Source organism: Aptenodytes forsteri, unplaced genomic scaffold (assembly GCF_000699145.1).
Source record: "Aptenodytes forsteri isolate BGI_AS27 unplaced genomic scaffold, ASM69914v1 Scaffold156, whole genome shotgun sequence".
NCBI lineage: Eukaryota > Metazoa > Chordata > Aves > Sphenisciformes > Spheniscidae > Aptenodytes > Aptenodytes forsteri.
In genome coordinates, this window is record NW_008794166.1 from 738,924 (window position 1) to 765,992 (window position 27,069).

A 27,069-nucleotide genomic window follows, 5' to 3' on the forward strand; every position below is an offset into this window, starting at 1 on the left:
CGGGGGGAGGGGGGACACACACAGGCGCAGCCCCGTGAGGAGTCGGGGTGAGGTGGGGGACCGAGGGCCGTGCCGTGCCGGGGGGGAGGCAGGGACAGACCCACGGGGGTGGAATCCAGGCGCGGTCCCGTGAGGAGTGGAAGGGGGGAGCCAGGCGCGTCCTTGTGTTTGCGGGGTGTGTGGGGAGGTACAACCCAGTGCTTCCCCGTGCGAGGCCCGTTTGGGGCAGAGCTGGGGCGGGAGGGTCGTTCCCCAGCGTGGGAAGAGCTCTGGGAGCAGGGCTCCACAAGGGCAGCCCCGTGGGCAGCACGGTGCCTGGGCAGGGCCGTGCTGCTCCTGCCGGGGGCCCTGCCCGGCAAGCAGATCTAGCGTCCCCTCCCTTTGTGCCCTTCCCTTTACAGGAACAGCGTGCAGGAAGGAACTCGGCAAACCACGGTGGTAACATGAAACCAACATGGTGAGGAAGCTGGTGGGGTTGGGGTCCCTTCCTGCGTCCCAACGTACTACTACCCCTGCAGAGGAGGGGGTGCGGGCAGGCTCTGGTAATGCTGGCTGCTCCAGTGGTTACCGGAGGACGCCTGGCAGTCCCCGGGGGCGGATGTGCTCATGGGTCTGCAGACCTGGACCGTAACCAACAACCTTCCCTGGGGTTTCCAAGTAGGACTTGGATTAGGAGAGGTGGTGCTGACTCCTGTTCAGTTTTCAGCTACTCTGAATTTAAACTGGTGCCGGGCTCGGTGTCCCTCCATCTTAAAGCTCTGAATCAGTGAGGCCCCCATTTTTCTTTCTAGTAATATGCTTTAGTATGTGCTGCCTTTCTCATTTCAGCCTGTCTTGCTGTGTTTCTGCTCCATCTGCTTTACCTCCCTTCAGGTTCACCTGGCTTAACTTGGTATTCAGAGCTTCCAAAGCTGAATTCCAAGATTGGCCTTTGCTAATGAAGCACTGAATGGTGCCAGAACGGTGTGGGCTTGGGTCTCTGTTGATTCTTAATGTAATATTTCTATAGTCGGTAGGCCTATTTGTGTAAACGTAGTTGGTAGCTTGTCTCACAAAATAATATATGGTAATGTCTTGTGCAAGTCTCCTTGTACTGAACTGTCATCTGCAGCTGATACACTGACCTATGTGCGTATGGTCAGATTTTTGATGGAGAAAAATACTGTATTCTTGTTATATATCACTGAACTTTGATTTCTGTTTTACAGAAATTCTGTCAGAAGCTTGGAAGTGTTTTAGAATTAGATATATCGGTTATTAGATGTTGTCACTATAACCCTGAATAGGTCTGTTAGGGACATCCTAATCCTGTGTAACAGTTCCTTGTTATTGAGGTTGAGAAATGTCTTTCTGTGGCCGGGTTAGTTTAGCACTGACCTAAGGTAAGTGCTTTGTTTTGGAGCTGGAAGGAAAGTGGTACATTTTGAAAAGACTAAGTGTGAACTCTGTACATAGCAAGATAAAATTGGGTTGCTGTTTCAACTGTGTAAAACTCTTGTTTTGTCAATGTTTTGAATTGTCCTAATGCTAATTTTTCTTCTGATGGCATTGGAGAGCGTTTCTTACCCTCCCCAGCTTTTTCAGCACAACCATTTCCAGGTGCATGGATGAACAGCCTGTGTTCATCAAAGTCTCCTTTTCATGGCGTTGCCTTTGTTTCCTGTCTGATAAGGACTTTTGGGAGAGCAGGGGAAGTGATCCTTGGCTCCTTGAGGGGGAAGTTGATGTGTACGAGGTCATTACCATAGGAATCTCTGATGACCACAGGGGTGGAAGGAGTAGGATATGCTGGTAGGGCCCTCTTCTGAACAGTGTGTGTGTCTTTCCTAGGGTTAATTTCTACTCTACTTATCCAGTAGGTGCCTTGTGGCAGTTTTGTGTGTTTCTTACATAGAAAAAGAGCAAGTGAGCATGATTCACTGTTGAGATGAGAAGGGGGACAGTTTCTAGGATCAGCTTCCAGTCATCAGGAGTTTTGGTTGTACCACCTCCCATGCGTAGCTTCACAGTCACTTTAAGCTCATGTAAGTATAGACTGCAACCAACAGGAGGTTCTTGCCCTGTCACTGGTGCCAGCTGAAGTGTTTGTGCAGGTGGGAATCAGGGTTCCCTGACTTATGCACTGGTCAAACTGAAGACAAACTGACTTTTTTTTTCTCCCCAGCTTTGTGGGTGCTTAAATGATTTTGCTGGTGCAAGGGCAATGGTGGGAACATGGGGCTGGTGGTGGAATGGAGTCTTATTCTTGTTCAGGGTAACCTGCACTGTAACTGTGAAACAGTGCAACAACGTGTTTTTATATGTTTGTTTAGCTATAAAAACACAATTTTAAAATACATATTTACATACATTTAAAAATTAAATGGAACAGTAGTGTCCATGCTTCTTTCCTACTACTTTTGTGAATAGTATTGTTGTGTGCTTCATCATCAGGATGACAGTACTGGGCATGTCCTTCTTATAAAAATATTCTAGAAAGCAAAATTAGATGTACTTTGGGATCCCCTCTCATGGCAGACTCTGTAAGTCAACTGACTTGCAAGTTATTCTGTATTGCATTGTACGTAGTGAGAAGTCAAGGCTAGAATAGCAAGCACTCGGAAGTCAAAAAATGCCCAGGCTGAAGTAGTACCTGCACCCTTAATCAGTTAATTAGCCTTCTGAACAAGCATTATGATTTCTTCTTAATCATGCATTGCATGCTATTCTCATCCCGTCTGAGCTGCCTAGTTTATTTCTTCTCTCCTTCCCTCCCCCACATACGGAGCTTATTCATTTCAGGTAGAATTATCAAACTGAAAATGTGACCTTGTTGAGCTTGAGTAGTGCGATATGACGAGCCCTGTATGAGCTTGGAGCTGTTTGTTGACCATCTGCTTACAGGACACAGTCTCTTTGGTTCAGTGGATCACCAAATGTTTGTAAAAAGGTTTGATCGCTTGTCTTTTTAGATTTCAGTTTTAATTGATTTCTCTGTTTAAAGGTTGTTGTGGATCTGGTGAGTTCTGACTGGCACGCTGGGGTATGGGGTGGTACTGTCTTGTGGTTTCCATTGGAATAAGAAATGCAGGTGGTAAGTTTGAAGTTGAATGTTCACAGCCTGTGTTCTAGAGGAGGTATGTTTCTTCCATCTGTGTTTGAAATGCAGATACTGAAGCCATAGAAAATCCGACAGAGGCCTTGTCTGGGCCATTACTGGGGCATTGCATCGTAACCCAGGCACTTCACTTGCTGCCGTTGGGTTCCCCCAGTCTGCTCATCGGGAATTAGCTTGTAACGTGTTTGAGACGTGCATCACAGTTGAGTGTTGATGCTGGGATTTATAGTCTCAGAAGTTAGTATTGACAGAACACTGTGGCCTGATTTGTTTACTCTTGCATTTGACAGTGTCACACCATCAGTCTTGGTGCTGGGCAGGGTTTAGATTTGAACTTGACTTGCAGAGTTTGCGTGTGGCAGCTCAGTAGAGCCGTGGCTCTGTGTTTGCTTGTTTATATAATGTGACTTGCCTAGGAACAACTGCTTTTATTTCTGACTTCTCAGTTGGTGAGAAGGAATGTATCAAAAACAAGCCTAGTAAATACAAGGGGTCCCTAGTGAACTCTGAAATGGGTGAGCTAGAGAAAAGGAGTGAAAGAGAAGAAAATGCAACAGAAAGCTGTGCAAGAATCGTGTCAAGTATTAGTATTACTTGCTGTAAACTGAAGGAACCCTTCAGATGTATGGAGAAGCAGCCAGCAGTCTCCCTCTTTTATATTCCTGATGTGACAGGAATGCAGAACAGGATGCTGGCGAGTGTTTAACCTCAGGTTTGTTGCTGCTGTTGTAGGGGTGGTGGGGGAGGAAGAGGAAGTGTTTGTGCATGGCTGCTTAGTTTCTGTTTTGCAGGCATTGCCTGTACGCAGTGCTTGTGCTGTTCTGATGTGGCAGCAGCTGTTATTTTTGGCTTTCCCAGTGTGCTGTTCGGGTAGATGTACTTTCTAATAGATGCAGTTCTCTTAATTGGCGTGTTGGGGTGCCTGTGCTTCCTATATAGTCCCCATCAGCGCGAACTACTTTGCAGATAGTACTAAGGTGCAAGTCATTTGCCTTCATTTATTTCTGTAGGCTTGTGTATATGCATTTTGAGTGGCATTAACTGTGTATAAAAAACAAGCTGCTTTAAGCTTTCTCTTACTTTGCATAACACCCATCAGTATGTGGTCAGTTTCATTCACAACAAATTGTTTCATCCCCTTCTCTGGGAGTAAAGGAATAAGCTTTGCTATTGTACAGTGCCTCTCTATCTGTATAATGCTATCCACGGTAGTTAACATAGGTGCAATTGTTTCTGTTCAAAAAATAACATAGGTGTAGCTGCCATAATTATATTAGTAGAAGATCTATGTCAACCAAATCTGATAAAAGCAGTGAAAAAGGTTATGAGATGTGATGTGCCTATCCTGGTAGGATGTTACTACACGTGGTTGAGAGCTCCAGTAGATAAGCTGTCTCTGATTTAGCTTTTGTAGTTAGAAAGGTTATCTCCTCCACCAGCTGTCCTACTTCTTTGCCAAACGCTACCTTCCTTGTATTAGGGCCTGCAGCAGTGCCTGGTCAGCTGTCACAGTTTAATATACTACGCTTCAACCTTTCTTTGTTAATACCCATCAGTGTCTTGTGAACCAGGCCAGATGAAGAACGGGCATGCATCCTGTTTTGCTCCATCCACTGGTTGGTAATCTTCAGCTGAGGGATGGAGGAGGCAGGTGGGGGCAGCAATCCCCTCAGCCCCAGTGGTATGTTTGGTAAAGAGCATCTGTCGGAGCCCAGAGGAATGAGTGAGAGCATTTGCATCCTGAAAGGAGCTTGCTGTGAATTCTGGTCCCAGACTCAAGGGAAAGTGTGCTCCCAAACGTTCTGAATTGATGAGCAAGTAAAGATCTAAATAAAAGCTAATTTAGCACTTGCTAACTCGTTTCCATACAACATCTTGCAGGCTGACTTGCTTCTGGCGTCCTGCTCCCTCTTGATTGTGAGAGGTTGGCTCCATATTCCAGTGACTGCTCAACAGACAGAGCTTGGGTGACATCTCTAAGGTAACTTTTTTCTGTTTTGCCCAGAATACACATGCAGCCACCTTAAATATCATGCAAAGAGAAATAAGCTGCTTGCTTTTTACCTCTCGCTTTGTAATTGTACCCTTTAAGTAAGTATATGTAGATACGGTTTGTGGGAGGTATGCTCTTATCTCTGGAGGATACTACAGGAACACCTGGGTAAGTGCACTAGAACAGAGTGAAAAGGTCAGTCCTGTTTTATATTTGTTAACTTTTAATCAAATCGGTGTCAGTTCTTTGTAATAAGCTAAGCTTCCAAGATTTGGAGGCTAACTCCTATGTTCTAGCAATTCTGGCCATTTAGGTGGCTGAATTATCTTACGATGATTTCAGAACTCTGTCGTTGTCTGGTTTTTATTTTTTCCTTTCTATTCTGAGGTTAGTTTGCGGGAAGATGATAGGCTGGCTTGATAATCTTCCAGGCTGAAAGGGGTTACTTTGTGCTGTTTAAATTTGGAAGAAAGTCTAGCATATCCGTTTTCCCCCAGTTCTTTATCAACAAAGATATGACTCAGTAGTAGTACCTGTGGTATTAGCATTCGTTTGCCAGCAGACTCAAATGACCTTGTTTTCTTGAGAGACAGCGTGTTTAAATAGTGGTTGTGTCGCACAGTTCACTTTTCTGGTGGGGAGGCCACTGACCTGTGTGACTAATGGTCTTTGCTAGTTTGAAGTGCAGCAGGTAATGACCAAAGATGATGATGACCTCTACAACTACCTTCCTGGGGCGGGGAGAGGAGAGATGCGGTGCCTTCTCTGCAGGGGATGCTCCTGTGTGTTTGTCACAGCTGACTTAAGTGCTGATCTAAAGGTGAACTACTGTATAGCTCATACAGTCTGCTGTGACATTTCTCCCCCCCCCAGTTCTACGCTGAGCTGCATTTTTCCCATTTTTTTAAACTGCCAGAGTGGGTTTATGCAAAATACAATGTAATCTTTAATTCCGATTAGCGTTGTTCACTGTTGGTATCAAAGTCTTGTCAAATGTTCCAAAAAGTGAGTTTAGAAATCTTAGACAGGCACAAGAAGATAGGGCTGGCTGTTTGTTCTGTGTCCTTTGACAGTACTGTCTAAGCAGCTTAAGCACTTGTGGGGAGGCAGTCATGATCTCATTACAGCTAACTATAGGCGATAAGCAGCTTCGAGCACCAAAATCAGTGCACCAGTGAATGCAGATGTCAGTGAGTTATTTAAAGCAGGAAGGATTTGGGAGAGAAGCCTAGGGGGCTACATAGTCCTGTGTCTTAGTCAGTGACTGAATCAAACCAAAGAGTAACTTCAATGAAAATGTTGGAGCTATTGCAGAAGATGAGGTATTGTGCTCTTGTGTTGGTTTGAGTACTGTCGTGGATTGTAAGTAAAACTGGTAAAGTCCTGGAGCTTTGGAAGGCCCTCACAACACTTGCTGCCTAGTGGAGGGTGTATTTTGCTTTTCCGAACTGTGGTCTGTGTAAAGCTACGTGGCAGATCTGAGGAAGGTACTCCTGTCAGATTTGTGGGGGTTGACTCTCTCATCCCACAAATGTACGGGGGGTGGGGGGGGGGGGAACTTTTAACTTCAGTCTTTTGAGTCTGTCCCAAAAGAGTTGTTAAAGCAGTCTGAAGCTCAGTATGTGTTGAAACACTACATATGCAGGTGTTTTTAGATAGTTTCTTAAACGCCCCCACACCTCCAACAATAAACCCCCCATCAGGTTAATTGTGAATATGCAGATTTTGCTTAGATTAAATGTGACCATATACAAAATGATTATGGATACCCTTACTTTTGCAAATATTGGAATGGTTTGCTTTGTTTCCCAGTTGGACCAAATACCGTAAGTGTTTTTTCTTATGCTGTGCAGGTGGCCCTTTCTTTGGTTGGGTACAAATCTTGTTTATGTAATTGAGGTCTTAATATTTCACAGTTCTTACCACAAGCATTGACCTGAATACAGTTATTAAAATTTGAAGGTAAGCTAAATCTGAACCAATAAGCATTATCAGGCATGCTTTACACATCTTTTATTTTTACAGAACTGAGAGAAAACCTCTAACTCCATTAGTCAGACTGAATAAGTACCACTGTTGTGCACCATGTGGAATCTGATTAGTTTTCACTCTTTCTTCTTCAGGTGCTATGCACGCTGGTATTTTTTTTCCTGTAATAGCAGCACTCAGGGTTTCTGGTTTTCCCCTTAATTGTTCTTAGCTTTAGTTAAGTAAGATCGCAGGTATTTCTGTTCCTGTGGTCTGTTCATTAGTCATGTAGCATCCTTAGGACTGACACTTTCATATGTATTTCAGGAGTTGAGAATACAGTGAACCTATTGACAACTTGGTTCACCTAATAACGAAAACTGGTTGTCTTAAAAATTAATTCTGATTTGTAAATGCAGCTCGACTCAAATATTCTAATTTAACATAGTTAAGGGCATTGTATCATTCACCAGCCAAAAGTAAACCAAGCTCTTTATTCACAGCAGTTAAAATATCTTCCTAAAAGCTGGCAATTAAGGGTTACAAGTTAGATGTGAAGTGTTTCCAGACTTCGTGTTTTTTGTACTTCATCCTGTTGTGACATGACAACCAGAAGAAAATTCAAAACCTTTTAAAAATTCTGATAAGGTCAGTGTCTTGTGGTAGTGAGCTTGGCAGGTTGACTCTTCCGTGAGTGCAGAGCAGTTTCTGTTGTTTCAGGTTCGGTATCATCTGCAGTTTTCTTAACGATCGTCAAAGAGGAGAACTGTGTGTTATTTTCTACGCGTAGTGCTTGTTAGTCTGTGTCTTTCAGTCTGAGAGGGTGCACTTCTGGCACCTGTTATCATACTGTATTGAACTGAAGAAGAAAACTAAAGAGTAAATTTGCTTTCCCTAGCAATATATGGCCCATGATGTGTTGTAACCCAGACGGCTGTGAGAATACATCTGATTCGGCAGACTGATGTTTTGTGGAAGCTGCAACACGGTGTTCCAGTATCTTTAGAAGAATTTAAGCTGTGAAAAATCAAAGTAGCTTTTATACACTTGAGACAGACCTGCTATTAAAAGCAAACTTGCCACAGTCTGTGTGTCTTCCAAATGAATGTGTGCTGTGCTTTTTTAGCATATGGGGCAAAAGCAATTTATTTATTTATACATGTATATGAAGGTGTTGCACTTTAATAAATAGACGCAAGCCAATTTGACAATAGATCAGGTTTAACAAATTATTTTCTTTTTGCTTTGGCTTTACAGCTCTGTTACAATGACTGAGGCCACTGGCTAGGTAAGCGGTACTCTAGAAACCCTGTTGTGGAAGGAGCTTTGAGCTCTACTTCAGCAGCTTAACATTTAGATAAGATACTGGAAATTTGTGACCTGTAGAGTGTTTACAAGAACTTGTTTGCAACTGCTGCAGTGAATAGGAAGTTAAATATAGGCTTCGTTTGTCTGATTCTTCACTTCATTTGAATAGGAGGAGTTTTCTTGTTTCAAACCTTCAGAACAGAACTGGCTGGTGTGGTAGAGTATTCCGAGAGGCCTGCTGTCCACTGTCAGTGTATAAGGAGAGTAATAATGAAGATTTGGATTATTAAAGGTCCCTTCCTTTGGAAGGAGCTGCTTTGGCATCTAGGAGCTCCCTTCTCCTTGGTTATTTCCTTTTGCAAAGCCAAAGTTACATTGAATCCCTTGGAAGTGTGAGGTTTGCTAGAAGGTGGCACCAAAGGATGGCAGTGCTAGCTCCTGGTCTGGTAAAACGATCTTGCAGACATTTTTAAATGCCAAGTTTGCGTTTTGAAGGGCAAAAACCCAATAGCATCTTGCCAAGCTTGAAGCTGTGACTAGCTGTCCAGTTCATGTATCTTCTGAGAAGCTAGCCTCAGGTTCAGATTGCCTTTCATTTTCACTCAAGTGGCTGGGTGCATCTCTGTTAATTCTTTGCCCTTTACCTTCCAGAGCATACTGCAAGCCACAGAACAATGCCTGAGGTATTTTAACAGCTTTAAGATTTTCAGTATGAGTGATTGAGAGATTTGCAGATTAAGCTGATTCCCAGAAGAGTAACAGGATAACAAAAGGCCCATATTAAAATCCCTTCCATGACCCTGAGTTGTGTCATGTATGTTTTGCCATATTGGATTTTTTAATGTCGCAAGGGATGTGAGAGTATTCTTGTATGAAACTCCCTTTAGAGTCGTAGCTAGTTTCAAACGAAATCTGCTACCTTAGCTTTAAGAGCCATCAGATACTATATCATACATTTTACTTAAATTATGTGCTAGCTTTAGTGGACTGTCTCTGTTTAAAATGTTTGTTATGACAGAAACTTTATTTCCTATTCAAAACCTCAAAACCAAAATGTTGCACTTCATCCCTGTATTTTCCATGTCATTGTTTACTTTCTCGCAGCACCTGCATTGAGATTTTTTTTTTCCTAACATGGAGCTCAGATTTTTCTCTTTCCTTCTCCTCTCTGTGTTTTTGTTCTGTTTTTGTTGGTTTTTTTGTGGGTTGACTGTACAAGAGAATGTGTTGTATATGAGAATGTACCTTCGTTTGGTACTTTCTTGTGGAAAAAATGACAATGAATTGTCAAGTTGGGAAGTTATAGTTCATGTTTTCTTGCCTGTGACCCTTAAGGGTCATCTGCTTAGGAAAATTAAACTGATATTAAGTAGGGGGCATGGATTTGCAATGTGATTATGTGGCTTTAACTCCCTGTGGACGTGCTTATAAGGTCCCAAGCATTTGTAGCAGAAATGACAGCTGCATTAATCAGCATGTTCATCCTTGCCTAGTGCAACTCTGCCAGTGGAATCCCTTAATGTAGATACAGTTACAGTGATAAAACCACACTTTTAAAATACAGCTTGTTTTGCTGGGGGTATTGAGAAGGTAGACAGTGATGTGAGTGCTTTTTTGGTCATTGTGACTAGCGCTTTTTCCAAGGAAAGAAGGATTAGGTAGAAAAGTAGGGCCCCAAAATATGTCTTTTCCAGCTGAATTAATTTTTTCATCAGCAGTGTAAAAATAGAAGGGGTTGCAGCGGGAGAGGAGGGCATCCTCTATCAGTTGGTCTAATAAAAGATTTTACCTATCACTACAAACCTTGCTATATTTATTCCAGAATGGGTGTCCACTTGGCATCGCAGGGCAACCTGCAGTTCCCTTTTCTCATACAATAAATAAAGCTGTGTCCTGAGCATTGATACAACCTGGAGTACTGTACATCTGACTGCCTTGGATTTCTCTGCCTCTCTGACCTTTTTCACCAAATTTTGTTTAATATCACCGTCTCGGAACTACGTTAGCAGAAGAAACCACTAGATAACAGCTGTTCCTTGTGCTTTTGGCACAAGAATTTGTTTACCACGGTGAAGTGAATTTGTTTGGATAATCTTGCTTTTATGCTCTTAAGTCTTTTTGTGGAACTGATGTGCTCCTAGATTGTCCTCTTCTGTTTCTGCCATTTGAGCTGAAAAGTTGCTAAAGGGTTTGATTCTTCAGCCAAACAGCACCACATTCACTTGAAAGAGGTGCCCTAATTTGAGTCTGTATTAACAAACTCAACTCAGTTGTTGATGGACTAGGACACAATTTCTTAAAATCTTGAGAATTTAATTATCAGGTAAGACTAATTTGAAATGGAGTGCAAGGGGATCATGGAAAATAAAATGATCACCAAACTGCAGTCTTTTCAAAACAGCATGCAGATAGTTTACTTGACTATCCTGCTGTTCCTTTCTGAAATGCTGTTTTGCCGATGGCTGAAGTACACCAGGACTGAATAGTTTGACCAAGATCATTGAAACATTCAGCGGAAGCACCAAAACCAATAGCCTATTCTTAGTTCTTTTCTTTCCATTTGGATGACCTCAGATAGATTATGATTATCTAAAGAATCTCTTAACCAAATCAACTGAGCACTTTGTTGACCTGGTAAACTTCAGCGGAGAGATGTAAGAATTGCTGTATTTCTCGTGGCTTTAAATGTTTTAACAGTGTTCAGGCAAAAACTGGGCTGTCTGGTAAAACCCCATGATGCCATTTGGGGCCTGCCACATGTTAAGTGTTGTCAGCTTCCCCATGCAGAAAAAGACAAGTGTAGCCGAAGCAAAATGTTTGTTCAGCTTTATCTTCACAGTAAGACAGAGAAAGAGGAAAATTCTAATGCACGTGCCACTCCATTCCCTCTCAAACTCAGTTCTGACTACCAAAATGCCCTGGTATATCTCTGCCTGCATATGCAAGATTAAGTCCTCTTGGGTAGTGAAATTCTAGATCGCAGGAGGCTGTGAAGCTTACTGTTGCTGCCTTGCTTTACGTGGAGGAGTAGGTGGAGCTTATGCAGACAATGTATTAGAGTCAGAGTATTAATCTTTTTGTTCAGAGCTGCTGTTTGTGTTATCACCTGCAGTTTTGGCAGAACGTCCTCAGGTCAGGATGCTACTCTGATGTGGTCTAGTGGTGAGAAGAGGCAGAGGTAGAACCCACACCGTGGCTAAGCATATGTTTGTTTCTGGCCACAAGTGAGAAGATGGACGTAGTACTGATGTTTGCTTGTTTGGATATTAAGCTCATTCTCTTTCTAACAGCACGAGTTGTACTGAATGGGCATTGCTACATATTTCTTGAAGACAGAGATCCTGTAGTCCTCAGTTCCTTTAAGAGAGCCAATTGCTTGGAATCCCTTTACCCCTGTTCATTTCCATATAATTAGTTCTCAGACAGCTCAGAAAAAGGGCAATGTATAGATCTGAGGATGAGATGGATCAGAGTAGTGTCACAGCCCACAGCATATCGTAGGAATTGTAAAGCTGCTTTACAGTGAGCTTGAAATGAACCAAATTAAATGCTGGTTTTGAAAGGCCTTAAGGGTGAGATTAGCTTGCTTGTGATGGTTCTTTGTGGCAAGTTTGTGTTTGGCTTTGATGCATAACTCTCAGACTTGATAGGTTTAAATCTAGATGTTGTTCTGATTCCTAGGAAACAAAACATTTGTGCTGCTTCCTGAGTACTGGAGCCAGCTTCTGTTCCTTACCAGCTGACTTTTTGCAAAGGGAGGGAGAGCACGGAACGTGTCGTTGCTCACAATGTGCTCTTTGGATAGAGCTCCTGGATCTCTACTGTGCGGTCAGTCTCTTCAAAATGGGAAACATTTCTCTTCACAGATCCTAAATGGCTGCTTAACAGTACCCATGGTCCATTCCTTTGGAAATTCCCTTCTCCTTGTCACAGCTGGGAGTGGGATGTGGGGTTTTTGCTTAGCTTTCCTCCTCAGTAGCCCGCATGCAAAGCAGAGACAAAGGAAAAGTGTTTGAATATCTGCTTAAGTTTTCTGAGTAGCAGAGTATTGCAGGACTGCACTCTGGAGGTGAAGAGGAAAGTGCAACTATTTTTTTTTTTTTAACGCTGTGAAATGCAAAAACATGAAGAGGAAAGTGCAACTATTTTTTTTTAACGCTGTGAAATGCAAAAATTCACAGACAAACAGTAGCACAATGTTTTCCTTGTTAGCAGTGGTAGGAAGAGGCAGGTGGGAGAATTTTTCTTCTCTGGCCCTAATGAGGTCTGTTTGTCTTTTGCATTTAAGATCCCAACATAAATACATGGGGTGGCAAAGGGATTTTTGCTTAAGTCAGGTCTCAGTCAGCAGCTTAATAGAATGTGGTTTCCATAACTTGTGGAGAAGGTTTATGAGCAATTAATGCATATCATGCAAGTTTTGCTCTAGTTGCTATCTTCTCTTTTTTATTTTTTTTTTTATTTTGGGGAAGTAAGTAGTGGAGATACTGGGGTAAAGGACAGGGAGTCTGCATTGCGCATCTGCATCGTGACCTGAGAAATGAATCGGCTTAGTCATAACAGTTGAGCTGTGGTAAATTGTCAGGCCATTTTCTGGCAGGCATGAGTTTCTGTCAGTGGCTTCAGTGTACGGGTAAAGAAAATCCAGTCTGAGTCTCTCTGCTGCTGAAGGAGATGTACTTAATAATATCCATGTCTTTGCTGAAGGGACTCCTGCTTGAGGCAAAAGCTCTTTCTGGTTTTCTTTTGGTTGTTTGCCCAAGTAAACAATTTTACCATTGGAAATAGATACTGAAGTTTTCAAATCCACCTTGTTCCCAGAAGGGGGCAGGGGAGACTTGCGAGTTCTGGAGTCTGATAAAATGTACTTTTGTTTGCTTGTGTTACACTTCCGTGCTAGCTTTCAGACACAGCAGGCACTGCCATCGCTTTGGCAGCGTGAGCATGGCACAATGAGACGCCTGCTCAATGCCAGAAGCCTGCAGCAATGACCTAGGCTGCAAGCGTTTTGTGTCCTTTGGTTCTCCTTTCTCTTGGGGAGCGTTAGAACAGCTTCAAGTTTTCTCCTGCCGTTCCCCCTCATCTGATACACTGAGATATTACGCATGTAAAACCCATGAGAATATGGAATCATCATAAAGCATCTCCTTTTCTACACCTGGAGCAGTCTGGCTAGTTGGCATCTAACTGGGTAAAAATCTTAGTTCCTTATTCCATCGTCTAGATTTTTCTTCTTAATTAAAGCTGAAAAGAAGCTTCTCCATGAAACTTTCTTAGGGATTTTTCAGGAGGGCCTAGGTTTGCTCTTTACAGAGCCGACTTCCCCTTGTTAAATTCACTCAGCCTGGCTGACAGTGAGAGGGAGGCTTTTTTGCCAAATGTTTTTGAAATGGGGTCATGCAACTCTCCAGCAAGTTGGTTTTACATCCTGCAGAGACCTGTGGTTTCTTTGACAACCTGGAATACAGACAGAACAAACTCAGCTATGTTAGTCTGCATTTCTGTCTTTGAATTGTGGAAACAGCCACTTTCTCTCAGGACAGTGGTTATTACAGCATCCCTGATAATTATGACATAGCTTCTACCTCTGCATCAGCGGTAAAAGGCTAAACAAAGACTCTGCTGAATGAGGTGGCTGAATGAGTGATGGTTGATACAGACTTGCTTGAGGTATTCAGTGCTTTTTATGCCTAAGTCTTCAGCGGTAAGGTCTCCCGGGCTCCTGTGTTTAGAGGCAGGGTTCAAAGAGGAAACAGCAGTCAGAAGCAAATGAAAACAGAGTGAGGGATTACTTGCGGGAATTTGAGCCGTGTGAGTCCATGGGACCTGATGGCCTGCACCCAAAGGTGCTGAGGTGGCTGTGTCACAGTGATGCCAGTCTTGGCCATCTTTGAAAAGTCACGGAGGTGCTGGGACGTCTCTGATCACTTGTCAAAGGCAAATCATGTTGCACTTGTCTTCAAAATAGGCCCAAAGGATAATCCAGGGACCTACAGGCTGGTCAGCCTCACTTCAGTCCCGGGGACAGTTGTGGGTCAGGTCCTTTTGGTACACCTGTCTGGGCATGTGAAGGAATGTGACTGGGAACAGTCAGTATGGATTTACTGAAGGTAAGTTGCGTCTGACCCACCTTATTGTCTTCTGTGATAAAATAATCGGATTTGTGGATGAGGAAGAGCACTAGAGGCCATTTAGCTTAAGTTTACTGAGTGTTTTGATGCTGTCTCCCACAGTATTCTTGTATTGGGACGTTACAGTCTGGATGGGTGGAGAATGGATTCAAATTCAACAGGGAATTCTGAAGAGTAAATTGAGTCAGAGGAGGATGAACTGGTGATTCATAGAGAGAGCTCTTTCCACACAGCAGGACGATAGCTTCTGGAAGTAGGTTCTTAATCAGTCTTTCTTTTCTTCCTGAATGTCATTCTTTGCCACAATGTGATAAGAATGGGCAAGTTGGGACGTTACAGTCTGGATGGGTGGAGAATGGATTCAAGCACATCAGGGAATTCTGAAGAGTAAATTGAGTCAGAGGAGGATGAACTGGTGATTCATAGAGAGAGCTCTTTCCACACAGCAGGACGATAGCTTCTGGAAGTAGGTTCTTAATCAGTCTTTCTTTTCTTCCTGAATGTCATTCTTTGCCACAATGTGATAAGAATGGATGGAAGACAGTATTTAAGAGGCTGTCTGGTTGAAATTCATCAGTCTTGCTTATTATCGGTGTAGAAGATTAATCTGTCTCTTCTTGGGGGGGGTGGGGTTGACATGAATGTTCTTCAAGATTACCTTGTTTTGTTTTTTCACTCAGTCATATGTGTATATGGTAGCCACTGAACTACAGTTAAGTACAATACATGGCAGTTTTGGAGATTTTAGTCATACTTGACTTAAACGGCCATGGAGGATGTGTATGGAATGCTGAGAGGTTAGTTTGTAAAGAAGAAAAAACAGTTGCTCAAAACGTAAAGTAATTTCCTTTTCAGCAGGTTACAGCCTTTTTGGGTTTGACCTACTTTCTAGTATAAAAGGTGAGCTGGAGGTTTTCCGTCAGTCCAGATCTACTGTGTACTTTGATTTCTCTTCAGTGTTCCTAAGATACTAGGGAGCATCTGATAATCTTTTTGGGATTACCAATCTGGAAAGAATACTGTTTCATTAGAGCTGGACAGGCTTTTCTTTTCAGCAGGTTACAGCCTTTTTGGGTTTGACCTACTTTCTAGTATAAAAGGTGAGCTGGAGGTTTTCCGTCAGTCCAGATCTACTGTGTACTTTGATTTCTCTTCAGTGTTCCTAAGATACTAGGGAGCATCTGATAATCTTTTTGGGATTACCAATCTGGAAAGAATACTGTTTCATTAGAGCTGGACAGGCTCAGGTATATCTACTTGTGCCCAAGGAACTGTAATTGCAAAATTCAGTATATGATGCTTGCTTTGGGATTTTTTTTCCTTTCCATTATTGCTATTACTGCCTTTCTGCAGCCAGTGGTATGCTTTGGCATTAAGAATTCAGTTTAAGCCATCTAGCGTGGTAGTGTGCTAAATTAAGGTGCCAGTTATGAGCAAAGAGGTTAATGGTCTTACATAACGTTTGTCTTGAGGTTTTTTGACACTGCAGAATTAAAAATAGCAATTAGAAGTTCTGTTTTGTCCTAGTTGTGGATTTTTCTGTGGAAATCAATTATCTGCAGCAAGTGACTTTTTTTTTAATCAAAGCTGTTTTTTCTGTTTTAAAAGCATCATAATTCAAAAGTTGAGAAGAGATACTAAAAATCCAAGCTCACCACAAGCTGCTTTATGTTTGCCTTTCAGTTAGTGGTCTCTTGGAAAGCTGTAGATCACTCTTATTTCATCAAAACTACTTAAGGAATGTAATTTGAGCTCCTCTGCATTTACAGCTTTTGTAATAATTCTTCATGGGTTTAGCTCCTTGTGGCTTTTGTGCTTCTGTGGTTAACCCTGTAGCTTCTCTGTACAGTTATTGGTTAACACTCTTAACTCTTGGTTTCCCTTAGCTATCGTACTGTGTAGTCTGAAACAGCCAAAAACATTGAGCGTTCTTACAGAAGCATCTGAGAAGATCTTCTGTTGTGTTAGCCACATACTTTTTTTTTTCCTTCTGAGAACATTTTAACATTTGTCCCAAATCGGAACTGACCATATCCGTTGGGAGTACCTTGTATATGTGTGTAATCTCATCCCAAATCTCCATTCACAGGGATCTGCATCCTTGCTGGCAATGTGTTCCTACCTGTTAAGGTTTTTCTTCACGTCTAGTCTTCGCAGTTTTCCTAACTATGGAATTCATAATGTATTTTAACTTCGATTACTTTATGAAGGAAAAACTGCATATGTTCACCTGCATGGCATCATAGATTGCTTCACATCTGTGCGCTATTAAGTGGCAGGGGAAATGACTTCCTGGTTACTGTTGTCTAGGGATCATTCAGGACTTGCTTCATAGACTCCATTCAGAAATGTCCAAATGGTGTCTTGTTGGAAGGTGCAAAAAACCAGAAGAATGGGGAAAGAATTGCCCTCAAATTCTTGGTTCCTGCTGTCTGTGAAAACAAAGACATGTAATTGAATTTGCTGCAGTCTACTCCTTGGCTTTCCATTTGAGATGCCAGTATGTTCTTCCAGTGCGTTGCTGCTCCTCACTTCTTGAAAATACACCTGGGCTTACTGCTCGCTGAGACTGTCTTTGATTTAGTACAGTCTGTGCATGAGCTGTGGAGCTGTGAACCGCATTCACTAAACTTGCCCTTATTTTTTAGCATATGATGATCTCCAGTTTTCAGTTGTTCCTTGATTAAATGTCTGCTTCCAAAGGTAGTCAGTAGCCTGCATGTGCAAATAAGCTGAATCGGCATTTGAGCAGGGAAGTACTAAGCAGACCTGCAGCTGGGCATGTGGCAGCCACAAAGCAGAGTCCCCATCAAACGCCGCTGGCTGTGGCTTTCCCTGCTTGCATTAGAGGTTCCATTTAAAGTCCTGATCTTTGAGCAATGACCTTATAAATTCTTCTATCATTTCTCTGCTGATAAGAATGAAGAGACAAGACGTAGTATTAATGTGTAATATCAGTAGGCCAGTAGCTGAGCAGAGGTCTCCCAGGGGTGGGATTCATAATCCTGTTAAAGGAGAGGAGAGTCAAAGAGGTTTTGGGAGGTCACTTTTTACAGGGAGAGAAACAATCCCTGTGCGAAGCTCTGCCTCTTTGTGATCACTTTCCCTTTTTCATATTTCATCTCACAGCAGTGGAAAATAGATCTAGATGGATCCTGCAAGAGTCTTGACCTCTGTAAAACTCCTATTGCCTCAGGTTTGCACAAGCAGAGACTACCTGCCAGAAGACAGCTGTGTGTGTACGGGTTGATAATCTTATGTGACAGTGTTATGAAGTCTTACTCTATACAGATACTAGCCTGTTACTCATGAGACACTTAGAGCATGCTTTGATCTAAATGGGACCACGTGCTTCTGCTTAGCATTATGCAGCTTCACTGCAGTTTTACCTTTGCCTTATTTTGTCGCACCCATATTTTACTTGTATTGGAGTGTTGTGAGAAATTCAGGTGTCTAAATGCCATCCTAAATGGTGGCTTTACTGAATTTTCTTAATGTTTTAAAATCCTTTGGTTTTGATACTTAGAGAAGTACTTCCAATGTTAGTGACGAAGTGTCAGCAGTCAAGAATTTATTAAGATAAACTTGCTTCTGATTTATGATATTCTAGTGATTTGTTGGAACAGAGATGTTGGAGCATTTGCTCATGAACATACTGTTTTCTTTGAAAAGACCCAGTTCTTTTGCAAGATTGTCCAAATACAGTAGTGCTGGAAACTTGCTGCTTATTCAAGAGGCAGACACAGCTTTAACTCTGAATTTTGGAGGAGTGAATTGTGTATGGAAGTAGCCCAGACTGTTCTTTGAGTGTGCTGTCCTCCAAGTGGCAGCATGATGACAAGCAGAAATTGACTTTGCTGCATCTCTGAGGCAAAACTAGGTCTTCCAGGATTCCACCATTTGACCAATGCTGTGTCCAGAGTTAGGTGTTACAAGCAGTGACAAGAGCTAGCTAAAACAGATGTTGACCATGAGGAAATGGGTGTCAGGCTAAAGTAATGAAACGTACCTTATGAACAAGTGAAATTCTTCTGAGAAGACCCTGTAATGTCACTGGCATGAAGGTATCGCAGCGCACAGTGAATGGTGAAGTGTTTGGTCTCCAGTAGATGAGGGGTACACACACGCAGCTTTCAGAGCTGCGATGGCACAAGATCCCTCTCGTGGTGAGGCAGGGGACAAATTACTAGTTCCAGCTTAATGTCACCTTTAATGTTACTGCAACATATCTATCTGGTGAGGCTTTCACCTTTCTGAGCATGACAACACACAGGGAACTCTGGTATATTGATTGACAACTACTGTGGGTAGTACCTGCACTTAAGTTGCGTGCATTACTGCTGAAACCAGTTTGATTACGGATCACTTCACAGTAACTGTTGCAGTGGTTTCCTACATTAAAGCCCTTTAGACAGATCAGCTCTTACTTCCAAAAAAGTTTGGTTGTGTGGAAGTGGTCAGCTTTCTGAAGTGACTTAATAGTTTAACCAAGGTAAAGAGAGCCTTGGACATAACCCAGGCAGCAGTTTCTAAGAATTCTTTGTTGTTTATGAATCAGTGTTGTTTGTATAATGTTGTTACTGTTCCTCCTGGTCCTGGCTTTGCTCCCCGGTACTGCTTGCACATGCTGCTGCTGTTTGTCATGCCCTAGTTAATCACAACAGGCTGTTTCTCACTCTGCCCTATGTATTTTTAGTAGCTCTTTTGCTCTGAAAATAACGCTGGCAACAAATAAATTACAGATTTATTTTTGAGGAAGTAGGGCATTTTAAGTATTAATGTGGAAAATTAAAACATGAAGAATTAGATTGCTGATTTTTTATGTACAATTTAAATCTTTCATACAAAAACACTTTTGTACAAATGTTACATAGTCCTGTTGTGTATTTTGTCTATGTTGAGTAAGAGTGCAGCTTCGCAGTTGCTTGAAGTTGAACTTTAGCCTTTCCTTTCCTTGCCTTTAGTTACAGGTTCCCACTTTCTCCCTTCTTTTGATGCGAGGGGGATTGTTGAACCTCATGGTCAGATCTGTTAGGGACCTGATCCAGCTGAAGACTAAAGGCTTTTTGTTGTGTTTTATATATTGCTGTTTTAGTTTCCTCTCAGATCTGGTGCTTAATCTAGCTGTCTGCAAGAGTGCTGATGCTGGTGTAAAGAAGACATCAGGAGAGAGGTGAAAAAGTTAAACGATCTCCCTGCTGGGAGCAGCAACTCGTGTCTCTCTAAAGTCAGGGTGAGACTGTTCTCTGAGCACATGGTCTCAGGACAGTTGAAGCTCAATGAAATTGGCACTGCTACTCTTCTGCCTGCCCTTCCCCTGCTGGATGATTCTCCCCTTTTACTTTCGTTGGGCACTGGCACTAAACCAGTTCAGGAAGCCACATTGGCAAAAACAACTGTGGGTTTTTTTGTTGTTTTTTTTTTTTTTATTCCAGATTACCTTTTTTTGCCAGGCTAGTTTCTGAGCAGGATCAGGTGAGTGCCAGTGCTGACTCAGGTGAGAGGATGGGTTTGAGGAGTGCTGACTTAGTTCCATGACAACTTAAATCTATACCCTGAGACGCATGTTAAGGAATGAAGGGTAAGATTTGCCAAATACTGATTTTGTTAGTTTTCTGTGTCCTTGTGGATTGATTTGATGACATCTACAAAACAATGCTGCTGAACAGCTTAGACTGTGATTCTTGCCTTCTAGAGCAGACACAACAGACACTGGTTTTGATACTTAGAGAAGTACTTCCAATGTTAGTGACGAAGTGTCAGCAGTCAAGAATTTATTAAGATAAACTTGCTTCTGATTTATGATATTCTAGTGATTTGTTGGAACAGAGATGTTGGAGCATTTGCTCATGAACATACTGTTTTCTTTGAAAAGACCTAGTTCTTTTGCAAGATTGTCCAAATACAGTAGTGCTGGAAACTTGCTACTTATTCAAGAGGCAGACACAGCTTTAACTCTGAATTTTGGAGGGGTGAATTGTGTATGGAAGTAGCCCAGACTGTTCTTTGAGTGTGCTGTCCTCCAAGTGGCAGCATGATGACAAGCAGAAATTGACTTTGCTGCATCTCTGAGGCAAAACTAGGTCTTCCAGGATTCCACCATTTGACCAATGCTGTGTCCAGAGTTAGGTGTTACAAGCAGTGACAAGAGCTAGCTAAAACAGATGTTGACCATGAGGAAATGGGTGTCAGGCTAAAGTAATGAAACGTACCTTATGAACAAGTGAAATTCTTCTGAGAAGACCCTGTAATGTCACTGGCATGAAGGTATCGCAGCGCACAGTGAATGGTGAAGTGTTTGGTCTCCAGTAGATGAGGGGTACACACACGCAGCTTTCAGAGCTGCGATGGCACAAGATCCCTCTCGTGGTGAGGCAGGGGACAAATTACTAGTTCCAGCTTAATGTCACCTTTAATGTTACTGCAACATATCTATCTGGTGAGGCTTTCACCTTTCTGAGCATGACAACACACAGGGAACTCTGGTATATTGATTGACAACTACTGTGGGTAGTACCTGCACTTAAGTTGCGTGCATTACTGCTGAAACCAGTTTGATTACGGATCACTTCACAGTAACTGTTGCAGTGGTTTCCTACATTAAAGCCCTTTAGACAGATCAGCTCTTACTTCCAAAAAAGTTTGGTTGTGTGGAAGTGGTCAGCTTTCTGAAGTGACTTAATAGTTTAACCAAGGTAAAGAGAGCCTTGGACATAACCCAGGCAGCAGTTTCTAAGAATTCTTTGTTGTTTATGAATCAGTGTTGTTTGTATAATGTTGTTGTCGTCACTGTTCCTCCTGGCTTTGCTCCCCGGTACTGCTTGCACATGCTGCTGCTGTTTGTCATGCCCTAGTTAATCACAACAGGCTGTTTCTCACTCTGCCTTATGTATTTTTAGTAGCTCTTTTGCTCTGAAAATAACGCTGGCAACAAATAAATTACAGATTTATTTTTGAGGAAGTAGGGCATTTTAAGTATTAATGTGGAAAATTAAAACATGAAGAATTAGATTGCTGATTTTTTATGTACAATTTAAATCTTTCATACAAAAACACTTTTGTACAAATGTTACATAGTCCTGTTGTGTATTTTGTCTATGTTGAGTAAGAGTGCAGCTTCGCAGTTGCTTGAAGTTGAACTTTAGCCTTTCCTTTCCTTGCCTTTAGTTACAGGTTCCCACTTTCTCCCTTCTTTTGATGCGAGGGGGATTGTTGAACCTCATGGTCAGATCTGTTAGGGACCTGATCCAGCTGAAGACTAAAGGCTTTTTGTTGTGTTTTATATATTGCTGTTTTAGTTTCCTCTCAGATCTGGTGCTTAATCTAGCTGTCTGCAAGAGTGCTGATGCTGGTGTAAAGAAGACATCAGGAGAGAGGTGAAAAAGTTAAACGATCTCCCTGCTGGGAGCAGCAACTCGTGTCTCTCTAAAGTCAGGGTGAGACTGTTCTCTGAGCACATGGTCTCAGGACAGTTGAAGCTCAATGAAATTGGCACTGCTACTCTTCTGCCTGCCCTTCCCCTGCTGGATGATTCTCCCCTTTTACTTTCGTTGGGCACTGGCACTAAACCAGTTCAGGAAGCCACATTGGCAAAAACAACTGTGGGTTTTTTTGTTGTTTTTTTTTTTTTTTTTCCAGATTACCTCTTTTTGCCAGGCTAGTTTCTGAGCAGGATCAGGTGAGTGCCAGTGCTGACTCAGGTGAGAGGATGGGTTTGAGGAGTGCTGACTTAGTTCCATGACAACTTAAATCTATACCCTGAGACGCATGTTAAGGAATGAAGGGTAAGATTTGCCAAATACTGATTTTGTTAGTTTTCTGTGTCCTTGTGGATTGATTTGATGACATCTACAAAACAATGCTGCTGAACAGCTTAGACTGTGATTCTTGCCTTCTAGAGCAGACACAACAGAAACTATAGAAATCTTGTTTCCTGAAGCTGTTTCATTAACATGCCTCCTACCCTGTTCCAGAAGTCAAATCTTAATGGTTATTCAATCTTTTGTGCCTTGTTTTCAATGAGAAGGCCTTACATAATGGTGTGTGTCTGATGTGGATACCTGTCACCAGCTGAAAGCAGAGAACTGAGAACCAAGTCCTTTCCAGTGGGTTGCCAGGCAGCCATCAAATAGGAAGTATTTTCAGTTGGTTTTGTTTCAAACAGTATTTGAGCTGGTAATTTGGGAAAAGAACCTTCAGTCTGTTTCTCTCATGGTCACTTCTAAAGCGTGCTAGCATTTCATCATTGCTTAGTGCTTATTTTGGTTTTCCATCTTTCTTTTTGTATTTCCACGTTAAAATCAAAATTCAGCTGCAGTTGAAGAGTTGCCAAAACTGGAGATAGACTCCCCAGTCCTTGAATGTTACAGTCTTCAAATCGGTGGGAATCTGCACATCACGTAGGCTTGACTTTTTTGAATGGAAGATCACCAAGATAGTTAATGGTTATGCAATTTCTAGGAGAGTTTTGTTTCAGAACTTGGCCCAAAGCTGTTCATTCGCATCAGTGACTTTGTTAGTCATGTTTTTATATTTATTTCAGCATGCAGGCTGCAAAAATGGCATATAATTTAGGACAAGCAACAGCTCAAGGGAGCTCAGTAGCCATGCCTTACTTGCAGGATACTCATCAGTGTGACCTCATTTTGTCTCATTAAAGAGACCCTCCACACAGTTGCTAGCTGCAGCAGTAAAGTACCCTGTGTGTTCAGTTTAGTAAGTAATCCTGTTCTACAGCAGCCATGAAATAAGAGGTAAGCTGGGAATGCAAACGTTGGCTTTAGGCACAAGGATAACCATCAGCAATTCAGGCACCTTGTGCTGATACAACTGTTTGTACAGCTGCACAATAGATTGGGGATCTGACCTGGGTTGAAAAGTAATCCTTAAAAAAACAAAACAAAGTGCTGGTTTATTTTTAACGGCGATCAGTTCCCTATTTGATGCATGGGGAGGCTGCAAACAGTTGTACCAGCACAGCAGAGTTGAGTGGGAGGATGCTGTTCATGCTGGTGCAGCTGTCAAAGGATTGCCTGTGTAACCATGGTCTGAAGAAGGAACTGAAGGAGGCATTAGAAACTGATTTGGCTTGATCAGTGCCAAAAGAAATCTGAACATAATACTGGGTATCCTTTTTTTTTTTTTAAAGCAAGGCATTTGGATGGACTTGGTTTCGTTGTGGAGGATCACTTTAAAGAGCAACCAAGACAAGCAGTTGTCTCCACCCCAAAATCTGCCCTGTTTTACCGAACTAGAGAGAACGGGGTGGATGAATTAAGTATCAACATGCACTTTTTCCTTGTGCAGACCAAGCTTTTGATGTATGTTTTTTGACTGTCATTTCCCTATGAGAGAGCTGGAGGCCTAGCTGTTCACCTAGGTTTTCTTCCTTAATTCAATGTTTTTACATATTCTCAAAGCAGAAAAAAATTATGAAATGCAGGTAGATGAAACTTTTTTGCTTTACTTTTAATTTCAAATAGATTTTACATTTTGGTTTTTTGGGTAGGTCTTCTTTTTTCTCTTTTTTCCCTTATCTTCTAAGGATTCCTTATGAGATGGTGGAAGGCAGAGAGCCAGAAAACACCCCTTCTTTCTCTTCTTTGGCAGCCCACATATGGTCTGAAAGTGGAGTATATGTGTGCCCTTGCTCTTGAGTTGGCAGAGTTGACTGTTTTTCCGGTTGTAGAATCCTCGCTTTGGCCTCTGTGCTTTGCTTTCTGTGTGTGGCAGGTGTAAGATGCAGCACATCGGCTGTTCCTTTCAGTTCCTGTCAACTACTCTCTCAAACCTGAAAACTGATTTTATTGCTGCACAAGTACTTCCCTTTTCTGGGATTTTGGTGCTTTCGCTGGAGGTTTCCTCTTGTTCTTATGCAAGCTGGGAGGATCTTGTCCCATCTTCCCACCAGCCTTCCAGGTGTCTGTACTGGCTAGGAGCCTGAGGGACACAAGCCTGAGGTGCACAACCATTTCTACTTGTTGAGTCTGTGTGGAGGTTTGTGTGGGAGCTCAAGCTCCAGATGTGCTTGCACACGTGTATGACAACAGCATCTTTCCAGCTCGGGGGCCAGCAGCTACTCTGTAGGTGATTAGGCCAAACTGACTTCCTTGGCTCTGGCCTTGACACCTCCAAGGACTTCTGGGGCATTTTTAACCAGGAGAAGATGAGGTAAGAACTTACTTAGGAGGTGCCAGTTGTTCTCTTTGCCCCTGTTGTGGCACAAACCTGAGACTGCCACTCACCTGACTGCGGTGGATTCTTGTCTGTTTGGTGGGGCTGCCCCCCTGGCACTGAGCAGTCCTCCCCAGTGCCATCCATCTGGCTAAGTTCTGTGCATGTTACCACAAAATTGCACCTTCCTTTTCTCTTGCCAGCAGTGGTTTGCTGTGTGGTGTGTTTGTCCTCTGGTTCAGCACAAGCATCACCAGCTCTGACTCATTCTCTTAGTGTCAGCAGATTAGCGTGGTGCATTTACCTGCTCATCTGTCCCACCTTCTGATGCTGTTGAGGTTGTAGAATTTGGTACCCACAGCTGACATGAAAGTGCAGTGTTTCTGAACGTGTTTCTCCTCATGCTGAACTCGGCACAGTCATTCCATCATCTTCCTACTGGGGAGGCATTTGGGTGGAGTTACCTGGATGATCTTCCTTAGGGATGTGGCTGGCTTATTTAAGCCTCGCTGTTGGGGAAGAGGCCAAGGTCTGTGACTGAAGAGCAAGTATGCTTTATTACCAGCATTAATGAAAACTTTAAATGTAGGATTTTTTGAGGCAGGAGGTGAAGTTGTTCCCTCTGCTTATTCAGTCTATAAGTTGAGTTACAAATTCTTTCCAAGTTAGTCTTTGAGCCAAACCTCTTCAATGGGATTGATGTGAATTTTTTTCCTTTTCCCCCCTATTATGAATGCAAGGACTACAGTTTTCTGCTGATGAGCCTGTTGATGAGTTTTCTGAGCCCCTTCACTAGTGTGAATTCAAGAAATGTCTTTTCTTGGTGGGTTAGGTTGATTCCTTATGGTTTGTGACTGTTGAAAGTAAGTTCCTTTCTAACTGTCTCTGACTGTTGGATCTGAGAGCTGTGCTGAACAGCAAGCATTTGTGTTGGAATAGTTTAAAATTAAGCTGTATCCAGCGGAGACTTTTTTCCTCTTTGTAAATGAGATGAAGAGAAGCCAGAAATTAGCTCACGCTGAGCGATGAGGCCTCACAAGCATTGATCTTCCCCAAGCTCTTCTCTAGAAAGCATGTGTCATATTCTCATCTCTCCTATAAAATGCAAAGCTGATATTGGATGACCCTGCTCTCTTAGGCACAAGCTTGGAAGAAAATCTTCTGGGCTGGTACTGATAAGGCAACCTTTTGTTAATGTACGTATTCGATCAGGTCTTGCTGCTATGGAAACTCTCAGGCTTGGACTTAAGCCAGTGCTTCTGAACAGAGAAGGAAGGTGCCTTTTACTACTGGGGCAGGGTATATTTGTGGCAAGGTGCAGCAGGATTTAGCAGCTCAGCTCCCTCTCACTCATCCTCCTTGCCCACTGGAGAGGAAAAAGTGGTGATGACCAGACCAGGGCTGGACCTTCCTCCAGCCTCCCCTTTGCAGTGACACTGATAGTGGTGACAAGGACTGGCAGGTCCCCAGGCAGCCTGTGCCCTCCTGCCAATGCGCTGCATTTCTCCGGGCTTCCCCTTCTTCACTGGAGAAAAGAGCAGCAAGAGAATTAAATCAGCTTATATCATCCCTGTTATGTGCAGTCCTCTCCCGCTCCCCAGCCTGATGTTATCACAGTAGTGCAAGCTTTTCCAGCATCAGGCTGAACAGGAATACAAGCTGGAAGAGGCCACCTGAGCCCCGGCTTTGGTTACCCTCATTTGCAGACAACTGCATGACAGATGTTTACGAAACATTGCAGAGCACCTGCTCCATATGTTGCTAAACGTGACAGACGTTCCCTATGCACTGTTGTGTGCTAAGGCTTGGCTTAAAAAAAAAAAAAGAGAAGCTACCACTGTAGCCTGCCTGTGTGAGAAAACAGGTATTGTCTGTGCCCTGGGGTCTAGATCCCTAGCAAGGATTTCAAGTACCTCATCCTTCCTTGAAAGCATGCCATGCTTTATGCATAGGTGACAGCAGAAGGGCCTTTGCAATTCCTGCTAATCTGGCCTCTAAGAAAAAAGCCGCCTTTAACCCCAGATCTAGGCACTGGTTTTAACAAGTGGTTTAGGCATTCCAGCCATAGTTAAAAGTACATAGCTCAGCCTCTCTTTCTTCAGAAAGAGCTGAAAAGGCTTGGCTTCCGCTCCTTTCTTAGGAAGAGGAGAAAATTCTTGGTCTCACAGGCTACTGGCAGAAGTGCCGAAGCTTTGTGATTAGTGTGATAGAATTATGGCACAAATAGTCTTCCTTCAGATCTCTGGGAGACAGAAACATAGGGTATGCCTAAGGACTCATATTACAAGCTTAATTTTATTTTCCATGTGGTCCTTTCTGTAAGTTCAATCAGGCTCTATCTTAATGTAGATTAGGCTCTTTCCTTGTGCACACTTCAGCAGTTGGTGCATTTGTGCCCT

General features: G+C 42.7%; 1 protein-coding gene across 2 annotated transcripts in view; it reads left to right on the plus strand.

The window, feature by feature from the left end:
* Positions 1 to 400: 400 nt before the first annotated feature.
* The window catches only part of IP6K1 (inositol hexakisphosphate kinase 1), a 42,097-nt gene continuing 15,428 nt past the window's right edge, over positions 401 to 27,069 (plus strand). For both annotated transcript variants that reach the window (XM_009281172.1, XM_009281179.2), the window contains exons 1-2: positions 401 to 457; positions 4,979 to 5,078. The gene's annotated coding sequence lies outside the window, so the exon portion shown is untranslated. The remainder of the gene's footprint in view (positions 458 to 4,978; positions 5,079 to 27,069) is intronic.